The sequence below is a fragment of the Mauremys mutica genome, chromosome 11, assembly GCF_020497125.1.
Source record: "Mauremys mutica isolate MM-2020 ecotype Southern chromosome 11, ASM2049712v1, whole genome shotgun sequence".
NCBI lineage: Eukaryota > Metazoa > Chordata > Testudines > Geoemydidae > Mauremys > Mauremys mutica.
In genome coordinates, this window is record NC_059082.1 from 11,976,688 (window position 1) to 11,994,795 (window position 18,108).

At 34.8% G+C, this 18,108-nt stretch overlaps 1 protein-coding gene and 1 long non-coding RNA gene across 10 annotated transcripts in view; both read right to left on the minus strand.

The window, feature by feature from the left end:
• Positions 1–1,981, minus strand: part of CHD2 (chromodomain helicase DNA binding protein 2) — an 80,916-nt gene extending 78,935 nt beyond the window's left edge. For 4 of the 5 annotated variants that reach the window (XM_044978823.1, XM_044978822.1, XM_044978820.1 and 1 more), the window contains exon 1: positions 63–1,980. The gene's annotated coding sequence lies outside the window, so the exon portion shown is untranslated. Of the gene's footprint in view, positions 1–62 lie in introns of all 5 variants that reach the window. The other variant, XM_044978821.1, reaches the window with a different exon arrangement.
• A 1,129-nt stretch (positions 1,982–3,110) lies between these two features.
• LOC123343824 overlaps positions 3,111–18,108 on the minus strand; it is a 44,964-nt gene continuing 29,966 nt past the window's right edge. For 3 of the 5 annotated variants that reach the window (XR_006572375.1, XR_006572374.1, XR_006572372.1), the window contains 4 exons: positions 15,984–16,059; positions 15,085–15,178; positions 10,470–10,531; positions 3,111–3,516 (listed from right to left, as the gene is read on the minus strand). This is a non-coding gene — a long non-coding RNA (uncharacterized LOC123343824). Of the gene's footprint in view, positions 3,517–10,469; positions 10,532–15,084; positions 15,179–15,983; positions 16,060–16,881; positions 17,213–17,282; positions 17,302–18,108 lie in introns of those variants that run through there. The other 2 variants (XR_006572376.1, XR_006572373.1) reach the window with 2 other exon arrangements.

The following is an 18,108-nucleotide window of genomic DNA, read 5'->3' on the forward strand; positions in this document are numbered from 1 at the left end:
AAAGTCAAAGTACTCAAAAACGGCAGAAATCTGAAAATTAATATTATTATTTGCCCACCTACCTGATCCATGCACCACCGCCAGGACCAAGCCGATATTAGTTTCGGGTAGTGGAAAAACATCAGATGCAAAATATTTGGAGGTAAAACGATAACTATATATTTTAGATAATAAAAAAAATAAATAGATTCTAACCCCCAAAAATATACTGCCGTGAAAGCAAAAGCAGCGATAATTAGTACAAAAAAGGTCCGGGGGAAAAGCTCATTAGGAGAGCGCACAAAAATGGAGGTACGCCATGGCTTCTAAGCTGGAAAAACAACGACCTGGGCTCTCTCCACGGCTTCTTCTTTCCAGCAAGGCACGAAAAGAGAGCCTCCAAAAGCTGCTTTTCTGCCCGAAAAAGGCTCAATTAGCCCCCGATTCGTGCCTAGAACAGGAAAGGGGCTCTGGGGGCCCCCTGAGGCTGCCCAAAAGTTAGGGAAAGTTGCGTAAAGTGTTGGGAAGGCACGGAGCTCAGCGCGCTCTCTCTAAGGCACAGCCGCCATCTAGAGCTCCTTCCCAGCTCTGAGCTCTGCCTTTGATTGACACTCTCTACATTTACCCCACAACTCAGGTGATGTACCATAGACCCACCCCTTCATTTCTACCAAAAAAAGAGATAGCCTCCACCTAAAGGGTGCCTGCCACCCCCCCACATCCTTGGCTTCTTCAAACCACCCCATCTGAGGGGGCACCTTAACCCCATCTGGCTCAGACACCCTTTTCAAGCCAGAAAGAAATGTAATTTGTTTCTTTTGTTTTAAAGATTTGCTAAATATTTCAGTCCATGGGCTAAAATTACTTCCTCCCTGGACAGGAAGTGGTGCTGTAACAAGCCATTTTGAAAGAATGGAAGAGGGACTAATAGCCAGATTTGAGCAACAACCCTCCTTGGAAGTCAACCCCACCCAAGGGGTAGCAATTTTTAAAAAAAGTTCAATCAAAAAAATCTATCTTCAATCAATAATGCCTTCCCTTGTCACTCAATACCTATAAATTAAGATTGAAAAATGGAAAGTCACTACACTCTAAAGAAAGCAGTTTGACAGTAACCCTTTCAACTCAACAGCGCCTCCCTAGTGGTTCTTGAGAAGAGCAAAAATAACATAGCTATGTTATTTTAATTCATTAACTGAAGAGACTATTGCAAAAAAATATAGCACCCAGGTTGAGTATTGCCCATTTCTTAACCCATTAGTGTTTATAATAGATCTTAACATCCTAAAGTGGACTTTTTACAGTAATGTAGAATTCAAGGTCCAGAATTAGTTATTTATTACAAGCCAAGAAAAATCTCAGATATTATGTCCTGGTAGAGAAAACACCACTCATTGAGGAATTGGAAGGGATCTAAGCACAAGAGATGCCTTTATGCCCACCACTCCTCCCCCAACAAGCAAAAGTGATAATCAACTAGAAGCGTCACCTAAGCTTTTCACACATTTATTATCCATTTTACAAGATACTGGAATCAGGCATCAGTGTTCTGATTTTTTGGTAATGTTTTGATTTGGGCTTTATACTAAGTGCATCAAAAATGGTACACTATCCCAACCAATGGCCAATAGCAAGTTCTACCAGTAAAACCCAAGTTATTTTCTTTCAGTTCCCCCATATCCTTCCCATTCTTGCCCTCAGTCAATCCACCCTGTCTCTTCAATGCAGTAAAATGAGGGCTGTGTAAATTTGATGTGCTATACCAAAATAGTGCAATATTGACTGGTGAGTGATTATATAAATATAGAAGAAAGCTAGTGACCCTCTGCACACGCAGCACAAATTAAAAAAATAAATTACAATCTAAAAAGAGCACTAATTCCAAACTGAACTTGAACAGTACAAAGAAAATCTATTAGTTTGAATACTCAGTCTTTTTTAGGCAGTCTAATACTCAACCGCACCATATAATAAATGGCAGAAACAAGACTGGCTAGTTGTGTGTACATTCAACATTGCAAGATTAAACAGTTATGAACAGCCATTATCATATGTTAAGAATGAAGATTTCCAACAATTTATCTCAATGAATGACAGCTGAACATATCTCATGCTAAATCTACAATGTGTGTCATTTGGAGATCCGTTTTGTCCAGATTATCTCAATTAACACCAAGTCTGTCCTGGTATTCAAATGTGAGGAGAAAAGTTGGGCTACCTGCTCAAGATGAAATTTAAGTATAAAATTGTTTCTCTTTAGCCAACGGTTGACCAATAACATACATTTCTTGTAAGTGGCAAAGTGATTTTTGAACAATAACCGACTTTTAAAAATACTACTTCACATAGGTTAACTTTGGTGTTTTTAATCTAGTAACAAGAAAGATCAAATAACTCCACTTAACACTTATTTGTAAGGAATTATTAAGTCAACAATAAACTCACAGCATACAGGATGGCCATGAACTGTATTGGATACTTGTACAGACTAGTTCTAATCCATTTTAAATAGATTGGTTTAAACACTCATTAAGCCAAGGTACTCAACTCCACTGAAGTAAAAATTTTTAGAATGGTGTACTTTTTTTTTCTTTTTTTAATCAATCCAAAATGTAACAAGTTTCCAACACAAAGCACATGAAATTTAGCAAAGAAGTTGTTCAGGCATCTCATTTGAAGTTCACTATAAAGATTTTGTATACACACCTCTCCACACAAACAAAAACAAAGATAGTTCAGGATGACCCTTCACTGCAAGCCAATGACCATGCATTTTGTTGGCTAGTTTGTCAATATATTTGAAATTTGTACCATCCTATGATAGCTTCAGAAAGTTTAACAAAAGGACTTTGACAACTGACCAAGTACTGAACAAAATAAAAAAATTGAACATTTTAACTCCATGGATAACTAAAAATAAAATATTGGACATTGAGACAAACTGAGGAGTCTTTGAACCAAATATAGCCATATTTCAAATGAAGTATTTCATAAAGCTTACAAAGCCCTCAGTATTTACCAGCTTTAAAAATATTTCTCATTTTCAGAGTCCAATGATCAAAGAAATTTAATGCACCTAAACATCAATACATTCTAAGTATTTTTCAGCCAGGAAAAAGACAAACCAAGAATAAATTGTAAAAAAACATTTATTAAATAAGTCACTTAAAAATAGCATAACAATACATTTTGCCCAAATAGATAGTAATATACCTGATATCAACATAATTCCCCTGTTAAATATACATTTCTTGGAGTATAAACTTTTGCCACCCATCCCTCAAAAACAGATCCATTTTCTGTACACTTGTACAACACCCTTTAGAAATTCAAGTCCATTTTGGTAGGATGATCACAAACCCAAATCTTCTCTGGTTTAGTAACACTGAAGTCCATGTTAAAGTGTCCCTGTCTTGGATGGATATATCACAGCACTCATTCATTAGTCCATTTCCTCAACCTCTCAATCAACAGTGGAACTGCCATCTTGGTTTCCCATTCGTAGACTCCATTTGACACTCTTCATCTGACTTGACTCTTTATAAAAAAATTAAAAGAAAAATGCTGTTGGAATATAGATAATTTATCCTTAAACTAAACAGACAACATTCAACTATGTACCTTGAAGGCATTTTAAACATGAATTTTAGAACTAAGGCTTCATGAATTTGATTCAATATAAAATTATACATGCCAGAACACCTGCTTTTTCACCAACTAACATGAGCACATCCGGCAGCATGACATGTAACAGTTTTCAAAAATACAAATAAATACTATAGGGGAAAGTAAGAGTTCAAGAAACCTTTTGAACATAATGAACTCAGTACTAAAATTTTGCATAAGGAACTATTAAATTAAATACAGAGGGATTTTATCTCTGGTGACAAACTTTACTGGATTGGCCTATCTATTAAAATTAATGTAAAACACAAGTACTTCTTGCCAAAGTCTCAAATCAAGTTGAAACTAAGCTTAATTTTTTGCTATTATATGAAATTTTCAACAATGTCCCTCTCTCTGCTTAAAACACACAAGTAATCAAACACAATAATGCCAAAGGTATGAAAGCGAGGTTACTATATGAAGGTGTTGACTGAAGTCAATAGAAATTGCTAAAGTTGTGCCATCTTGGCTCTAGTCTTCTAGTCTAGAAAGAGAAACACCTATGGTGATGGTCATTTTAAAGTGACCAAATATCAGAAAACAGATGGAGTGGTCATTTCAGTAGCTACTGGATGAGCAAATGTGTCAAAATCAGACGGAAAATTATGCAAACTACACTGCTTTGTCTCATTGCTTTCAACACAACCAGCTTAATGTCACTCTCCAACCATGCTTCCTCCAGCCATGTACTCAAAGTTTGCTCTTCATAAAGCAGCAACAGGGCTTAAGGCACCAGATCAGTGACAAAGTTAGAAGTGTCCAGATGAAGCATTATTATGACTGCCATTAGAAGTGGGGCATTTGGCCCAACAGATCAAGTTATCTTGCCTCTTGACTTTAAATTACATCATTGCTACTGAAACACAAACCAAATGTGGTCCAAAGACAAAAACTAACGTACTTTTTAAAACTGCTATTTGCACCCATATAAACATAAACCTTAAGTACAGGAAACAACTAAATGGCAGAACAAAAAAAACTCAAAAAGCCTACAAACCATCAACAAAGTGCTCACTGTAGGCAAAACCCTCTGAACTGCACAAGAAATGGTTTTCAATAATTGTTTCCTCTATAGTGAATTTGCATTCTAACTTTACATTTGTGACCTTTTATTTCCTTCTTTCGATTTATACTTGTGAATGTGGCTTTTTAACTTAACACACAGTTTAATTTTACAGCCAATTCTACCACTATCTGGTCCCTCTAAAAAAAAAAACCTCCAGGCATAATCTTTCCAGGTAAGAAGGGCTGCAAAAATTAATTTAAAAAAAAAAAGGACAATAGAATTGAGTGTTTTGCCTCATCATTCAAGTGCCACTATTCTCACTTCAAAATATCCTGTCAAACTATGTAAAATCTAACTATGAAGTCCTTATAGAAATCTGTTCCGGGTTAACGATTTGCCATTTACCATGTTTCATATCCCAGTATTCCTATATGGATGAACTGATTTTTCCTCCCATTTCAAATACATGGAATAGAGGTACATAATATAAGTGGAATACAGGAGCAGCTATTTAGATTCAACTTGTAGTTGTTGCATCATATAGGTAACAAGTTGAGGATAGGCAGAATATTCAAATCACAGGGTCTTCCCATCTTCAACCTCACATACCTATTGATTTGTTTTGTTTTTTAAATTCAAGTGGTATTTCTACTTTAGTAGGGGGTAGCTATTAACTAATATTCTCTAAACTGGAAAACTTACTACAAATTTATTATGTATCATATATTGTACATACTAATTTAGATTGAAACCGATTTAGGCACTTGGAGATTAATCCATGTTTCAAAATATTTTTAGGAACTAATGAAATCTGATTAAGGCACCAAAATATGACATAACCACACTGTCAAATCTGATCAGTGAGACAATATCCTTTATTGGACCATCTTCTGGTCCAATAAAACCCACGTTCTCTCTCTAATACCCTGAGAATAACACTGATACAATTCTTGCCAGTGTCAAATATTTGGGAATGTTAGGGTGAGTGAAGTGGATACCCAATACATAATGAAATTCACCAAGTTTCTTGTTTCTTCTTATGGTTACTGCTTCTGTTGTAAGAAATAAGGGAAGCCAAGTGTTGATCTGATAACCATAGTACTTGCTGTTGTTTTTGCAGTACAACCCATGAAAACCTACTTTTGTTGGGTCATTCCACTGAGTGCAAAGCAAATATAAGTGACTCGATAAAAGAAGGCTAACGGTATTTTGGGCTATATAAGCAGGAACATTACCAGCAGATCAAGGGACGTGATAATTTCCCTCTATTCGGCATTGGTGAGGCCTCATCTGGAGTACTGTGTTCAATTTTGCGCCCCACACTACAAGGATGTGGAAAAATTGGAAAGAGTCCAGCGGAGGGCAACAAAAATGATTAGGGGGCTGGAGCACATGACTTATGAGGAGAGGCTGAGGAAACTGGGATTATTTAGTCTGCAGAAGAGAAGAATGGGGGGAATTTGATAGCTGCTTTCAACTACCTGAAAGGGGGTTCCAAAGAGGATAGATCTAGACTGTTCTCAGTGGTAGCAGATGACAGAACAAGGAGTAATGGTCTCAAGTTGCAGTGGGGGAGGTTTAGGTTGGGTATTAGGAAAAACTTTTTCACTAGGAGGGTGGTGAAGCACTGGAATGGGTTACTTAGGGAGGTTGTGGAATCTCCTTCCTTAGAAGTTTTTAAGGTCAGGTTTGACAAAGCCCTGGCTGGGATGATTTAGTGGGGACTGGTACTGCTTTGAGCAGTGGGTTGGACTAGATGACCTCCTGAGGTCCCTTCCAACCCTGATATCCTATGAAAAGACATCAGCCACAAGGTATCTCTGCTTGGTTCAGCCATATTTGGTTGTACCAATGAGTTTGCAAACAAAGGACATAGTGGTAATCTGAATCTCTCATCTTGAAAGTACCACCACCACTTTCAGATGCATACACTTATCTAAAGTTACTATTTCTGTAATAAGATCCTGCAATGAAAGGAGTTACAATAAGAGGAAAGTATTAATAACATTCAGTAAATAATTTAAAGTAATTTGGACCCAATTCTTCAAACTACACAGCTACAACTTTGTGTTATGTTTTTAGGGTACATCTAGTAAACATTTTAACACTTCTTCCCAAGTTAGATTCCTCCTCCAGTAAGACTTCTACAGTGGCTTTATGTTTGTTTATAAACAGTCACACTGATCAACTATGACTAAGATTCTTTTTTTTTTTTTTAAGTACACAAAGCTTATGTTCTCTTTACATCCTTCTGTAGAGTCATAGCATTAGCCATCACTCTATTGCTCAAGAAGTTCTCTTACCTACTGGCTATTGTATTTTTATTTCTAATTAAACAAGATTTAGGCTACTCAAAGCCATTTATACAATGCTTGGTAGGTTTTCTTCACTTTGTCAAAATATAGAAATGCCAATCTTTATTAACAGTCCACTGCAATACCTGGGTAAATATTCAAGCACCAAACAGATTTGAAATTTTAGAATTTCTAAATTTATCTTCTCTTTACACTCTCATAATACATATTAACTTTTTGCTCTAATTTAGAAAGATGATTTTTTGGAGGAGTCCATTGCAACAAATAAAATTTCAATCTTTTGTAGTCAAAAATAAGTGTTCAGTTTTACCTTTTATGTTTGTCAAAAACCCACAGTTACCTAAAGTACAGTAGGGAAGTCCAAACATGCAAGCATAAAATATACATGCTATTGATATAAGTATAGATAAAATACCAACAAAGTGATAAGATTTCAAACAAAGAAGGGAAACTAGAAAGACTGTCAAGCTTTTCATGCTTAAGACTTTTCCATATATTAGAATTTTTTAAAAGTTAAACTTCACAACAAAGGAAAGCTATTTAAGAGGGAAATCCCAGTCGAGGTAAATGGGCAGGAACAAGTTCCTAAGTTTAGAACTTGAGGCTTTTACTTTGCCACAGATTTACCAAAGCAAGTCTTCCTCTCAGAGACAGAGCTTGTATATTAGTGCCACTCTTTCATTGTAGGATGTGGAAATAGGTGAAATTCTCACCCATACAAGAAGGTAGATCTTCATGGAGAACAAAATACAAGAAGGTCCTTCACTGATCTCAGAAGGCTCACTGTAGTTTTATCCAGTTAAAAAATGTGGAGGGGTAATCACTACAGATGGTTTCCAAGGGAAAAAACTAGTTTACTTCCACTGACATCAATATGAGTTTTGCCTAGGTAAGGATAGGAATTTTTTTTGTTTTGTTTTTTTTTAAAAGGCTGTCTCAGGAATGAAAGACTATTAAACTAGACAATGAGACAATCGTAACTTTACACATTTGGAACTGTTGGGTTCTGATATGACACTGATGTTCATGATCTAACTTTAAATAGGACAAGGCATTCTTAGCTCAGGGAAGTTTTCTTCCAACTCTCAAGGATTTATATTGTACCTGAAGTTAAGGGTCCAAGAATCTTTGGTCACATCTTAGAGATCTAGACTGTTTTGAGGTTAAGTAACTTCTGAAAGGTACCTTTGAAATCAAGCTGAGGACAAAATTTGCAAACAAACAGCACAGCACCTTAAAGAGTTGTTGGGCTGGATTAAAGGTAACAGCCCACATAAAATTTCAAAACACCATGTAGAGTACACCAACTCCAAAAATAAGCTTTATGATAAACTCAAATGCTTTTATTTCTTATTCAAGAAAACTTTCAAATCCAGATCACTAGTCCTAAATTTAAACTTAATTTACAAACACATTTTAAAGGAGAACATTTTAAAGATCATTCTTCCTCAAATTAAGTTCAGGACTTCTGTCTATCTCTCCTAGAGATTACAAAGCACCATAAGGAAGTGAATAACTTTCCAATGTACAGGATAACTGGGATGTTTTCAGCTGCTGCTGGAGAAACATAACTCTACTACAATGAGTTTATAATCCAAATTAGAGAAAGAAAAAGACGACAAAGAAAGGGTATAGGGAAAGTTGGGGTGAAATTTAACTGTTAACCTTAACTTTCACCCCTCTTTTCCATGACATACCAAGAAATTATACAGGTTCCCATACTTTTAACAGAAGTTGAGACAGGGCAAGAGGGCTGAGGAGGAAAATAACACAATGGTTTCTGGTGGATAGCATGGCAAAAGTGGGTTTAGAAAAGTGAAGATTACTTGAAACACATAAGAGATTGTTCCATATGTAGGATGCATTAAAAAAAAGCAGCACAAAAAAAGAGAAGACAGGTAGAGTGGGCAGGGTATAAGGGAACCAAAAAGGGGAATGATATGTAGTCAGTGAATTAAAAAAGCAAGACACCATACACAATACTAGTGGCACCTAAATTTGGCAGCAAGGTCTTGGTATGCTGCAGTACTTTAGTGTGGCAGTTTGGAGATTCTAAATAGCTTAATTTAAATTAAGAACTAAGGCTTTTAATGAATGAGAAGGAGCCAGAAGAGTATGATTCTACCCCCAATGGGGGTAGAAACAAAGTCTTATACCTCCTCCTCCACCAATTTTCTGTTTACAATACGCTCCAGGGGTTTGTCTAGACAAGGCAGGACTTTTGAATTAGTTATCAGTAGGAAGCTAGATGCTTTGGCAGCCAGGGAGGGGACAGTTGGGTTTTTGGCACCTGCGGAGGCATGGAAGGCAGTTTGAACAGAGAACAACATTAGCTGGATGTCTCTACTAATGTGAGGCACAATGAAACAGTCATTATCCTCAGGTTTCAGAGTTATCATCCTAATATGATGATGGAAGCATGTCACACCTTGGAGCTACTGGTTCAGGCTGTCTGCAGACTAAGGAAAACACCACTGAATGAGTGAACTTTTCACATTTGGAAGATTATCTTCACAAATGAAAAAGTATTAAATGCAAGCTTAAATTCTAGATAAACACAAAATGCATTGAAAATTAGGGCAAAGATAATGTTATGCAGAGATACTTTGTCAACAAGAGGACTTAAATTTGGGCAGATAAAAGAAACTTGACTCTCAGTACCTGTTTTAAAGATCACACAAAGTAGTCCCAGGGTACATTCTTTTTAGCAAAATATAAATCAACAAGCAAGTTGTATTCCCATTTTCATCCCAAATGGTGGCACTGGATATAATCAAGTCTTCTCTCCTACTCAAACCTGACAACTTTGCATTTTGACTGAACAAAGGACTATTCCTAAATGAGACCCTATAAACTACTTGCTCAATGTGGCAGGTCATACCCTAAACTCAAAGCATCCTTTGTGAATTTACAGATCTTTGGAATAAGAAGAGGGGAAAAGAGCTCTGAGTCTTAGAAAACTCCCTGAAGATAGTTACTAACTAGTCTGCTTAAGGACCCTTGTTGCTGTTGATAGGCGCGCACAAGGACAAAGCTTGGCTAATGGTATTAATAATAGGATGCTTAAGACATTAATTCTGTTATGTGATTTTCTATTTTATACCACAAATAGAGACATAATATTGATGGAGTACTGTACTATTTGTACAAGGTAACATATTTGATGTATTGTAGTCTGTACAAATACAAATTTGATTTAATGTTTTAACCTTTGTTCTCATCAAGAAGTCAAGTCACAGAAATGGAAGACTGCCACAGCATTATACGAAAGATTTAAAATTGATTGAAATTAGTATCTAAAAGGTGCATTTCATAACGTCACCAAAATCAGAAGAGTTTAGGATTCCGGTACTTTTAAATAAAAAAAGGTTTATTTAAAATATGCTTCAAGTCAATCAAGTTTAAGGACATTTTCAAACAAAAATTTTTCAGCAAATTAAACATTATAGCTATAAATCATATATTTTAAATCACATGCAAGTATATTAAGAAAAATAACTTACCAGTGCTTCAATCAACATCAGCTATTTTGTGCATCCTGAGATCACCACATTCCTCACCACATCTGTAGGGGAAAACATACATTAAAAAACGTATCGGAAATCAATAAATCAAAACTTAAATTCACTAATTTTTATATAAACACCCGAAAGTGCCATCTTCAGCCTAGCGCAAAGCTGCCACCACAATTCCATGTGGTTGGGGGGAGTACGTACCCAATAAAAGACAACCAAAAAGCATACAGCACTTGTCAAAGGACATGCCCTAATCACAATCTGCACCTCAACATACTGCTAGGCAACCTGGGATGGCAAAGATCTTATGGAAACTCTTCCACAATTTAGAACTACCCTCCCCACCCTGGATACATTAATCTCCAGTGACACATCACAGGTGCGATTTGAAAAGACACTATGTCTAGCACTTTTGGAAACCAAATAAATGGGAAGACTAACCAGGCACCAGTGGAATCTGAAATGGATTCTTTTGTGAAATGCCCTTATGCTTTCAGCCTACTTCTTCCACTTCATTCACTTTCTAAATAATTTGCTAATTACCAAAGAACTGATATTGCAGTTAAATATAGTACATGTATTAACCAAATTTTGCCATGCAGCCAATTTTCCTTGTAAGGCAACTACAACAGCATAGCAAAACTCTATACTTATTGTCCAGTTTTCGACATGTGGTCAGCTTCAGAACTGATTATGTCAGTAAGAGCCTACTGACAGTCCATATCAATAAGTATTTAAAATATCAGTACATTTCTAATAGAGACAAGGAAGTAAATGGCTCCACCCACAACAACTATAAAGCCCCCAGAAAGCAAACTAATACCAAAAGCTCTCTCTTTGTGATTACAATTATAGAAAATTTTAAATAAGTTACACTTCTCAGCTGAGCCAATAATTGATACAGATGTTGTCTGAATCCTAGATCTCCCCGATGACAAAGAACTAATTTAATTTAAAAATTAAGAATAAATTTTTCAAAAATATTTGAGAGACTAAGGAGCATACGACTCATTGAAAGTTAACAGGATTTAGGCTCCTAAATCACCTAATTCTTGCTAATGCTGGCCTTAATCTAAACTATATCAAATGAGTCAAAAATTCTCTTGCTAACAGCAGTTGGCCAACAAAGTTTCTCCCATAACCTTCAAAATCTATTTTTAAGATAAATGCAACCTTTAATATGAATGTATTCATAATAAATTCTCACAATAGTTTTAATATTTAATGTACAGATTTCTAGATTGATATTTTACTTCATCCTTTTTCCTTCAAGTTACTCCCTTTATTTAATATTTCCCCTTCCCACATCAGATTTCCATTTTAAACACGTTTCAAATTAACTACTTCCAACAATGTAATTATAATTTTGTTCATAAAGCCTGGTTTCTTTCCACACATCTGGGTATCCATCAAACTTGAGTGGTAACCAGTATGCAACTGAGTGTTTACCTAGGTATGATATATAAGGAGTTTATAGGACTAAAATGTGTATTAAAATGTGATCCAACAGCTGCTATCAGATCCAACAGTATATAGCATTCAACAGTATTTGTTTTATTCAGTGGTTTTAATTTCTCGTTCAATCAGCCGATAGAGGTTCCTCTGCAAAGCAACCTCAAATTTTATAAGTGTTATATAACACAAAGATAAGTTTGTTTGTCCAATTGAGTGTTTACATCTATCACTTCCCTCTTCAAAGAAAACATCTAGCACTAGAGACTTCATAAAAGGTAACCAAAAAAAGCTATGGTGAAAGGTTGAACTTGAAAGTCCAATCTCAGACACTTCTAATAGTGTATCACATTATCTAGGTTCAGAGATCATTTCTGTTCTAGTTTAAACATCTTGTTATTTTCATGACGACTCAACTGGGCGATAAGTTATTTGGCTCTACTCAGGTTATAATGGCCCAGTCAAACACAGACATACCACAGTTCAATTACAAAGAAAGCAGATTTGAGAACATGAATGGTTTTTTAAAGTCAGTACAATTTTGGAAGAGGAAGCTAACATTTGGTAAGCAGACAGTTGTCAAAAGTGTCTACTGGATGAACTGAAAAAGAATGTTCCCAGCAAAAAAAAAAGAGAATAGCAGTGGGATGGCAATAATCATATTTCTCGAATGTTCAATAATGATTGTTTCCATAACTGTCCAACTACATGCCCATTATACTTTCAATTTCCAACTTTAAATGCTATCATTTGACACGCATATATATTCAAAACAGCTATTTAACTTATAATCATAGAAAAACACTAATTAACTAAAATGCATTATTAAAATGCTTACCCCACTTAGGAAACTGGTCACTAGTAAATATTAATTTAAGCCAAACAGCATTTGCATCTCCCATTTATAGTTTAACTTACTTGATATCTGAATAAAAATAAGATTTTTAATTAGACTAATGGCTGTAACTTTGTAGAACGAGTGTAGTGTAAAAAAAAAAAAAAAGCCACCTTTACCTCTTTCCCAAATCAAAGTATCTGAAATTTCCAGACAGCCTTATGGATGTCCTTTGCACTAACAACTCATTCTACAAGTTACACAACTGGCAGCCCTAGAGACACAGAATGCTCTGCTTCATAGACAATGGCTCCTCTCCCTAAGGGATGGCATGCTACCAAGCTCTAAAAGAGTCTTGTATGTCTAACGTGGTCTCTTTACTCTGCTCAAGGTGAGGCGCATTTGTTTTTAGATGTCATGTTTTCTGGTTACATGCAACGGGGACTAAAATGATTCCAGAGCATAAACAAACTTTTATGGATTCTATGACACATTAATACGCTCTCAGGTGCCTGGAAGTGAGATCTTTCCTTGATTTCCTAGAGGTGTGAACTGAGATGACTGAGGCCTATACAACGTATTTAAAGAACAGCTGCCAATATAAAGATCAAAATATGTAAGATTTGAATTAAAGGGACAAGAAGTGAGGATCTAAATAACAGTCAAAATGATTAGAGAACATTAGAGACCATAGTTTTTACAATATATTCAGTACAAAGAATACCATGGTGGTACAGGACGAGTTCAAGGTCATAAAGATCAAAGGATTCTTTTCCAGATGCCCTTATAAAAGTGTCTGTTAACCAAACTGGGTCAACCTATGATGTCTAACTTATATTTGTATTTATGAATAGGTCAACCGTGACTGAAGATTTTTTTATCTTAAATGGGCTTGACCAAAGGAATAAAAATCATGAATTTCACAGATTAAGTGTAAGAATTATCATCAGGATTTGAGTGTACTGTTCTACTATAATTACAAGCCTGTTTTGGCTTTCTCATCAGTAGATCTGAGAGGCCTGGACTTCGTAGCATTCTGTTCCCGCAGACTGAAGATTCACATCAGATGTCACATGCATCTTTTCAAAGATGCCAGATGATTTCTTATAAGGACTTCTAATTCTCAAGTTTCATATTATACAATTACATGACTGACATGTTAAATTTTACACAGCATCCTCATTCAAAATTGTTTTCCTGAAGTCTGCCTACATTGTAAGCTATATGACCGCTTCTCTACATAGATTAGTTTGATTTGTGTGTCATACTGGCAAGAACTCTCATGTGAGTAAAATGAACTACTACAAGCTGAGACATTTGAAAAGTTATCTATCTGTAGCTGAGTAGTTAAAGCAATTAACTGGAACAGGCTAAAATTTACCTCCAAGCTAGAACAGGTATCTGTACTCTATCAAGTGGGAGATCTTATGAGAATGGTGTTGATTTTTGCTAATTTTTAGTTTTATGTAAGACAGTTTTGGGGGTACACTGTAACACACATAATTCATTAAGATTCATTTTAGGATTCTCAGTTAATTTGAATCTCTTCATCAAGATGATCTTAAGATTTAATGACCTGAATTTGTATATTAGTATGGTAACCTGTAAGAAGAAATCTGTTATTAATACAAGCACCAAGTAAGAGCAACAATGCCGAGTTACATTTGAACCATGTTACCTTTTATCAATCTAAAAATGTAAGATAAAGAGATGTCTCAAATTCAAAGGTAGTTGAAAATTAGTCTACTTAAGTTCTAGAAATAATAAGGTATCTAACACTACTAGTGCTTTGGCTTCTCATTTTTATAGCAGTAGGATTTTAGATAGTAAAACATCCAAAAGGATTTTTTCAACTGAAGTGCATGAAAGCCCAAACAGAAAAAACTTGAAATATGACCATGAAGTAATGAATTCAGGAACAATGTATTCCTGAAGTTTAACTCAAACTTTATTTATACACTTACGTGCTGCTGCATATGGAGAAACAGAAATATCTGCCTTGAGTTTCTAAATTCTTTACTTTTAATTTATGTTACCATGCAATATATTTTAGATGGTACAAACAGATCCATCTCCTTTTACTGAATGGACTGTCCGATAATCTTGAGAAAAGATTGTATTTAGAGGTCACGTCAAGAATATTATGAATTATATTTAGTATGCACTAAAATTTGAATGCAAATCCTGAGCAAGACACCATTCATTTACTGTGCTAAGTACCCTTTAATGCCTTAAACATGCCACAGCGTAAGTTTAATGCTTATTTGCTGAAAAAGTGAATTTTAGGAGATTAACAGAATCACTAATATTACGTACCTGATATGAACACTATAGAATTTTGAACGTTTCCTTTTATTCCAGGTTTAATAGATCAGCCACTGCAGCCAAGAAACAGTACCCAGGTACAATCCTTTAAAAAAAAGGAACAAAGAAGTTTGTTTAAAAGATCAAAAGCTATCCAAGAGATTCCACCTACACTTCCGCCATAGGACTATCTAAATGCATTAGTATATTTCTTTAAACACAACTTTCTAGTGATTGCGTATTAAAGTTCTCATCTAAAGTACAAAACAAGCACATGAAGAGTAATATCATGGTACAAAATTAGAAATAATAAATGTAAATAAATTCTTTAAAGAACCTTAAATGTTCAGGCTCTTCAAAAAACAGCTAGGCCCCCGAGACACTTCTTGTAATTAGCGTGTATGTTGGTTATTCAGTTTTTGATGCCATGTTTAAAATCTACAATATGCCTAGGTGAACTTGTTTTTATTTAATTTTATGATGCAGAATACAAATGATTTAAAAAATTCAGTACATTTTTTCACTTAGGAAAAAAGGGTAAATGAAATAGGAAGTTTTCGAAGTAAAGTGACGAGCTTTTTCACCAAAATTCAGTCTAGATTGTTATAGATTAATTCATCTTTTAAGCTATTAGAACAAAATTAATTTGACAATACTTATCAAACCCTTTATATGAAATTTTAAAATGGGGCATTTTTGCATCTTATACATACATTAAAACATACCCTTTAAAATCCAGGTAATTTTGTAGTGTACCCCATTAAATTTAAGACTAAGACTTGCAAAACAAAAGTCACTTTTACCTTTCCTAGTAAAACACAGCAGTAGACAATTAAACAAACCCCCAAGGACAAGAAAGTAACTGAAAGTGGTAATGATGCTGTGTAAAACTTAGAACAACCCATTCTTACCTAAAAAAATTAGGTCTCTACAATCCGCCTGGACGCCAGTCAGCCATCAAGTAGGTAAACATTTATGGAGTTCTATCTTTAAAGAAAAGACAAACGCAAATGTTACTGTTTTGCTTTTAAAAAGGTTGTAAAAGATTACTTGTAAAAATATAAAAAGAACACCAATGTTTAAGAGTACTGAGTTAAGACTAAATCAAGACAGCATTGGCCATATATATTACTATAATCTCTGGCAACAAAAATATTGGTGTTTTTACATCTGAAGAGACACACTGGTGATGGGGCGGGATCATGAAACATCACATGCACAGTCCATATTTTTTGCATGAAAAGAGGTAAACTGCCTGCCCTCTCCCATTATTTTTATTTTTACCATTGCCAGACCATTAACCATAAAGATGAAATCAAAACTGTAACAGCATATATTTCATAAAGCAAAAGCAAGTAGTGTTTTTTGTAGTTTCCTCAATCCTTTCCTTTACTCCATAAAATGCAAAAGCCCTTAAAATATTTAGCAATGCAAAGTTAAATAAAATCCCCACTAACAGCAAACTATGATGTTAAAATGGCTGTCATCATCTTCTGTGAATTTTTAGCCACAAGTTATTTGATCTCTCTAAGTGAGATATCAGCTTTTCCCTTTAGAGTACAGTTTTTAAAACTTGCAGCATCTTTGACCTTTAATCAGTCCCCAAACATTACTCTTTAATACTATAAGAACTGCCAAGTTTGCCTTTCCTCAAAAGGCTTAACTTAACTGGTTGGCAGTTATTCATCCCCAATATTTTCCCCAGCCTAGTAAAAGCTTCACAGGTAATTCTATTAAAAGTCAGTATTTTAAATTCATACATATTACTACACATTGAGGACTCCTATGTGTAAATTAAATTCTCAGTACCTGCTAATATAAATGGAATGCAAATCCTTTAAAGTAAAAAAAACAATTTAGGAAATAAGGGCTATTTTGTTTTCAAAACCAAAATAACTATTGAAGCTGAAACAGCATTTGAAGGAAACAACGCACTCAAGCTTTTTTTTTTTTTTTTAAATCATTTGTTAATGTGCTAAAAATACAGCATTCACCTAGAACTTTCTTTTCAGCAAACTGTGTCATAGCTTAATGCTGCAGAGATGTAACTGTAGTTATAAAACCATTACAATTTAAATCTAAAATTAAGATACACAAATTTGTGTGCAAGATTAACACAATGTTTTTAAACATTAAAATTTCTAAAAAGTCAGCTTTCATTCTCATAATACCCAATTCACACAAGGGATATCATGAAAGTGTAGATTTACCTTTCAACTGTTGTATTTGAAAAAGAGCACAAAGACTTTAAAATCTTCTATGACTCAACATTAGATAAATTGCAACAAATATGGCTACATACCATCTCCAATTAATACAAGAGCAGCTACTTTATTTACCTTGTAATATTCTACAGTAACTTTTTACAGATTTGGTATTTGAACATTATCCTAAAACATATGAGTAATCATTAAATGTGAGCCAATGTGAAGCAAACACTAAATGTTCCATTTAAACTTTTCCTTTTAAAGGAGTGTTCAATAATAGTTTTCACAAGTTCTAAATTATAAAAACACAGTTGAACAATGATCAAAATGCTATGCAAATAACTGCAGCCTGGGTAGCAGAAAAATGCACACATTAAATACCACAGAATTTGACACCTTAGCAAATGCTTTTTTTAGTAACTAAATATTTTTCAGTGTCATTTACAATTAGTTACTATCACATATTGTTCATTTTTAAGTAACCAATTTTCCTCCTGCAGAACAGTCTAATTCACAACTGTAATTTTTTTTAAACTTTCAACTGCAGAGCTGGCATAAACAAGGCTGTTTTAGAAAATTTCTAAGTTTATATGCCATTTTAACCAAAGACTATATTGCACTTAAATCTCAGACTTTTTTTTAAAGCTCTATATCCAAACTATTTTTTTAGATAAATTAACATTTTAATTTATCGTTTCAGTAAAGTACTGAAGCAGTCTTCTGCAGCCTGCTTTCGCTCACTGGTGCGGAAGGAGTTAAAAGCCAACACCCCACCAAAAAAAAAAAACAAGTTTTATTTTTAAGAAACAGACATGGCGCCTTTGTTCTT